General features: G+C 45.3%; 1 long non-coding RNA gene across 1 annotated transcript; it reads left to right on the forward strand.

Moving 5' to 3' along the window:
* Nucleotides 1-1664: 1664 nt before the first annotated feature.
* LOC124678464 lies at nt 1665-6106 on the forward strand. Its single transcript, XR_006994490.1, has 7 exons — nt 1665-1754; nt 3031-3137; nt 3349-3462; nt 3642-3702; nt 3796-3912; nt 5174-5249; nt 6000-6106. It is a non-coding gene; the product is annotated as an uncharacterized LOC124678464 (long non-coding RNA).
* The last annotated feature ends 269 nt before the right edge of the window (nt 6107-6375 follow it).

Below are 6375 nucleotides of genomic sequence, written 5' to 3' on the forward strand. Positions count from 1 at the left end.
CTGCAGCTCCGGCGGGTGGCCTTTATAGCACCGCGAGCCACCCTTTGCAGCTCTGGCGACAGAGGCATGCAGCTCCGGTGCCCGCCCTCGGCAGCAGCTCTGGTGGCGGGAGCTTGCAGCTCGGGCGGCAGACATATGCAGCTCCGGTGACGGAGGCTTGAAGCTCTGGACCTCTGGCGGCGGCAATTGCAGCACTAGGCTGCGATTGCGCATGGGCGAGCCGGCCTTCGTCCTCGCGGGCGTCGAGGAGGCTGCACCACCGGCATGCTCCGGGCGCCGCACTCGCTCCCGTGAGGTAACCTCCGCCCTGTACTCCTGCTGGTCGCCACATCTCGCTCACATATGGCACCCGCCGCCGCGCACCCCGAATATCCAGAGCTCGCAGACGACGAAGCATGGCAGGGCTGGAGAAACGGCGGCGGCGCGTGGTCGAGCTGGAGGAAACTGCGGCGCCTGGGGGTGGTGCAGGGCTTGGCTTGGCGGCGCATGATTCGGGCGGCGCGTGTTTGGAAGCGGCGGCGTGGAGCTTGGCGGCGGCAGCGCGGGAGAGAGATGGGGACGGGAGATGGGTTGGGCGGCGTGCGTCTTGCAGCGGTGGGGCGTGACGGCGGGCAGAGCTTTTCACGAGAGCTTGTGTACGAAGCGGAGACGAAGGAAGGGGATTTCAATGATGAAAGGGATAAGAACCAGGTGGGACCTGTAGGGACGCGTGGCGCACAACCAACCCGGAGGTTGCGAGACGCGGAAGCCTCCGGCTGAAACGAAGCATTTTCCAAACAAAAAAGGAAAAAAGTTATGTGAATGGCGCCAGATGCCGCGCCGGCGCCGTGGCCCGCTTGTCAGTGGCCATGCGTTGGTGTTTCTTCACGTTTGGTTTTCTGGTCGTGTCGTACTGTCGTGTGGGACGGGGAGAGTGGAGAAAAGTCAATGGCAGGATTTTAATTTTAGTGGATGTCGCTGGTTTGTGTGGACTGGACGAGGGGAAATCATGAGTTCTGACTTTTTGGCGCGTCCTAATCTGAAGGTATATATGATGCCCCCCTTAGGGGGCCTCACAGCGATTAGAGCACGTGGGCCGTTGGATCTTCTTTGGTGGTTGATCTCGTCCGTTCACTCAACCGTGGATTTTTTACAACGTATGGTATAAAAACAGCTCTCCCCCGGTAAAAACCCTAGCCGCCGCCTCGCTGTCTGCCCCAATCCGCTCGTCTCCCTCCCACAATCCTGTTCCGTCTCTCTCACCCAATCCCCAATCCTCTCTCGTTCCCACGCTCCATCTCCAATGGGGAAGAACATGGCAGTGGTGGCGGCGCCGACCACACGCACGGGCGACGGAGCCGAGCGCGTCCCTGGCGACGACGCCGAGCGCGAGCGCGTGCCCTGGCGGCCGACGCCGGCGCGCGAGCGCGCGCTGGAGACGGCGGCGGCGGGCGCGCCTGGCGGCGGCGGCGGCAAGCGCGCGGCCCGGAAACGGCGGCGGCAAGCGTGCGCACGGGCGGCGGCAGCGGCTGCGGCGGCGATGGCGAGCGCGTGGCTCGGGAGACGGCGCGCGCGTGGGTGATGCGGCAACGACGGCAGCGACGGCGCGCACGGACGACGGCATCGAAGGCGCGCCGGACAACGGTATCGAAGGCGCACACGGACGTCGTCGTCGGCGAGCACACCCGGACGCTGCGCAACCCCATCTCCGGCCGCCTCAAGCACCACGCCGGCGTCCACCCCAAGTTCCACGGACTCATCACCGGCTCGCACAGGTGAGCCTCGCCTCTGTAATTATCTGCGTATGAACTCGTCCGTACACACTCGATCCCCTTTTCCTTTGCGATGTTTGGGTACGTAGGGGTTCTACCGGCTGGTTCTTGTTGCTGCCCTCAAGATTGGGCTGCTATAGTTCATATCCAGTACGATTTGGGATATTAGAGTACGAGTTGGGACATTAGAGTGGACGTTTCTTCCTTGCTTGTTGGGCATCTTTGTTTAGAACTTAAAAGCAGGGGACGTGTATGATTAAATGCTTAAGAGGAAAGTATGTGGGCCTAGATAGGTTCTTGTTGGTTTGTTGTTGATATATAGCATTCGGCCAATCTGTGTGGAATTAGTGATTTAGTTCTCCGTGTTCTATGATGAGGGCATCAGATCATGAAGTAAGTTGTGGAAGGAATAGACTTTGGTGATTTTTTTGTGAAATATGATAATAGATGTTGTGTGCACACAAATGCTGCTGTTTTGCATCAATCACTTGCCATGTCTTTTTGCAAATTTTGATTCCTGCAACTGCAAATGTACATTGATCCAAATTGTTGCCACAGCCTTATCTGGCAAGAGTTCTTTTGTTGTGGGAAATTAATTAATAGTACAATATTAGTAGTTATTTGAGCTATCAAAAGACCCCACTTAAGGAACGGTAATTCTATTCTGACGGTGCCACGAGAGTAGGCAACCAGGCGAACTAATTAGGGCTCGTTTCACCCGGCAACACACTAGCTATCCCGATTTCCATCTCTCATCATCGATGCCGCTTGCATTGTACCTCCGCATCTCTCGCGTGCTCTATCCTTGTACTCCTATCCTCTCTCTCTTCCTCTCTTATGGCATTGTTTGACATTGTTTAATTTCTCCGGGTTTGTATATTTGGCCATATAAACGAGCATATGGCTGGATAACATTGTTGGCATGTGAGGAAAGACCATCTGTTATGTAAATTGCACAATACTGTCACTTTTCTTTTACATTCAGTTCCCGCTGATTCAGCGTTTTTTGTACTGAATATTAGGACAAGATTTGTAGATTCTATAGTGACACTATGAATTTATTTGTTATCTTACCTAGAACCTCTTGCTTTTTATCTAAGTCAAGAAGGTCTTAAGAAACAATAACACATTCACTTATTTTCCCCTTTGTCTTTTCACTGATGACACTCTTTTATTTGTACTTCAGCTCATGGCCGGTTTTCTCGATATTATTTGCCTCCTTAATTCTTGTGATTTCTTGTAGATACTATATCTCATTGCGGTGTGCTTAACTCTACAGATTCTATGGTAGGAGCAAAACAAGACATGATTGACCTCACCGTGCACTCTAAAAGGAATCATCACAAAGATTGGAGAAGTTGCTAGGACACTTCATATAAACTAAAGGTACATATGGCCATGCCTTATTGGCTTATGGTTTATGATGCAATTATGGTTCAAAGTTGGGCTTCTCTTTTTAGGCTTTTTAGATGTAGTTTCTTAATCTATCTCAGGTCTCAAAAAGTTATCCTTCATTTATCTTGATATAATATTTTATATTCTTGCAGTCTTGAAACATTTTCTTTAGTGAGGTTGTTCACTTTTTTATTCTTGCGAGTCTTGAAAATGAGAAACTGAACAACTTGCATGAAAAGGTTTTATCTCTCTCCCTCAGCTAAGCCAACCGTGCGGCGACAGGTGGCCCAATGTTGGAAACATTTTCTTTAGTAAGGTTGTTCACTTTTTCATGCAAAGTTTCTACTTGAAAACCTTTTTTTTTTCTAATGAAAGCCTCGGTGTTGCTCCCTCACCTATCACTATCTGCAATGTTTCTTCTGTTTTATATCCAAGCTATGTGTTTATCATTGTGTCTTCAACTCTTGATAACTGAGCACCAGGCTTTAAATGCAGCTTGTAGATAGAAATTTTGAACGGCAAGGACATGCAAGGTTTAAGTTTTGTGATATTGATGGTAATCCACTGCATTTACTTCTAGCAAATCTGCACTACATGGAAAACATTCTATGCTTTCGATATGACACTAACATTTTCCTGTCTATAACAGATTCAAGTTTTCATGTTCGGTAACAGTACACCAGTTGGGCAATTTGGAGCATGTTATGCTCAGTGAATTTTGTCTATGCGCAGGTTAAAGACTCTCAAATTGATTTTAAACTTCTACGTAAGTATTTATAGCTTTATTTTCTTTGCTGCAACTGGTTTTGATCTGTTGTAGAACACACTGCAGAAATTTGGCGTTAGAGCTCACCAAAAATATTTGTTCTCACCTACAACAATATGTTTCAGCCAAACTTTGAATTATTTCATTATTGGATGTTTTCATCTGCATAAATCGAAGCAAGGGGGAGAAGAAGGACGTTATTGGCTTCTTTTAACTTTCTATATGATCTTTCGTATATTTGATGGAAGATCAGTGTATAGAAGTAGAAGAACATACTGTTTCTTTCAGTCTATGTTTGTCCTATCGTGGTTTTGGGCATATGCTCCGAGATTGCCATTACTCCATGTCAAACTTATGGGCTCAGGACACATTATCCTATGTTGTTGCCCCTCGGTCTTCTCATTGTGTTTCTCGATGTTTCATTAGTCAAACTATAATTTGTGTACCAAGACGATAACATATTCTCCTTCATATGCTATTCTATTTTTTCTTTCCGCTTCATTTGTTTTCTATTAGATTTGTATTTTCTCCTAAGCCATATTTCTGCAGTAATCTGCATTTAAGCCCCACTCTTGCATTTCGTCTTTTAGTTATACCATACTTGATTCCCTTTTCATTTTCATGGTATGTATGTTCAGTCGGTGTTGCAAAAATATGCTAAATGTTTACAAGCTTGGTCTCCTAGAAAATGTGATGCTACTATCTGAGAAAGTTACTTACTTATTCTCTGCTGCACCATATTTGTTACTGGTCGGGCATACATATCAGTGTTTAGTCCATAGAGTTGTTGGATCTCTTTATTGCCAGTATGTTTTCCGGCATACAGAACATTTTTCTGACAAGATCAGAAAGAAACTAGCAATAGATACCATCGGGCTGAATTATGTATCACACATACGGCAACAAAGTTTGATGCATTTCAAATGGTTAAATATGCTAAGCTGTTACGCTTAGTGTTTATCTCCACATTATCCGTTAGAGTTTTTTATTAGGGCTTGGTGTTTTTATCTTTAAGCCAGTAAATGTTAAATGTGTCCAGTCTAAGGACTGATTGTTTTACATAACTATGCTTCCGTCAATGCAAAATAAAATGCTGACTTGGTGTAGTCTATTGCCATGCAACTGTTATTGTTTTGTTATTTTTTAGGAGAGGGTGACCTACCAGACTGCATATGTACTTGATAATGAAAATGTATTGCAGCACCTACTTAGCATTTATTTGGTCTGTTCTTTATGGAATTTAGTTTCTGAATCGTTTCAGGTTCAGTTACAAAGCTCTTGGTTTTGTCTGGAGGGAGCCCCCTTTTGACTCTATTCCTGGAGCCCTAAATATGGAGGTTAAATTTTATGTTTCTCTTACTCGTACCCTTGTTGTTCTACGTATTCCTGTTTCAAATGGAGCTTCATAGGGGCATGTTCTCTGTGCTATTACCTTTCTATATTGTTGTTCCGTGGTCGATATAAAATTAGGTGTGAAAGAAAAGAAGTGCAAGTTTGCGAACTGAGCAATGGTTTTCATTCATTTGTGCTTACTAATAATAACAACTCTATGTGATAAATGCAGATCAATTGTGAGGATTTCATGAATGACATACTTAGGCCTGCATCTTTGTGGTCATTTCCTTTTAAGACAGCTCACTTGGTAGATGCATCATCTACCTATGTTTATTGACATCATTTTAGGTAGAGCAGTAAGTTGCATAAGATTCTTTTGGTCCATCCTAGGAATGAACATATATTTATCGATTTCTTGGTCTCGGTAGGACACACAAAATCTTTGTGATCTGTCAAATTGCTACAAAGCTAGACTGATTTTTTAATGATAAATCAATTAATTTCTATCTAAAGCTACCTACATTTGATTTGTTCACCAATGGAGGGAACTCGGAGACTTGGGTTTCCTGTTCTGCTATATCCAAATGGAAATAATGCTCCTGGTTTACGAATACTCTTCTTTAATTACAGTATCACTGTAAAATTTCCTTTATTTTGTAGATTTTTTTACTGTGGTGTACTTAATACTGCTTTAATTATAGTATGGCATAGACCATCTGATGGCTGAAATGCCTTGAGATCTCATGCCCCAGAATCAGGTAGCGGAGGCTTCTGAAGGTGGGGCTCGCAGTGCTCAACCACAAACTTGATGCGCTTCACGGTGGTCCTTGGGAGCGACGAGAGGAAAACATGAGGGATGCTTCAAGACTTGATGCAGTTGATGTGAGCCTCCGATCTATTTGCCTCCTCGGTTATATTTGTCAATTTCGTCATGTTTTTCAACTTTCCCCTTTTCGATTTGGTTTCCTCTTTGGTGTGTGAGCTTACTATGTCTTTGCAGTAATCGTATTGTGTGTGGTATAGATCTGGAAATCTATTAGGTAGTGGTAGTGCTCTGGTAGTGGACTATGTAATGAATGGAACTTTTTGTAGCGTTTGTGAATAATTTTCCTAATGCAAGAGAAAGGG

This window comes from Lolium rigidum, chromosome 7 (assembly GCF_022539505.1).
Source record: "Lolium rigidum isolate FL_2022 chromosome 7, APGP_CSIRO_Lrig_0.1, whole genome shotgun sequence".
NCBI classification, from domain to species: Eukaryota; Viridiplantae; Streptophyta; class Magnoliopsida; order Poales; family Poaceae; genus Lolium; species Lolium rigidum.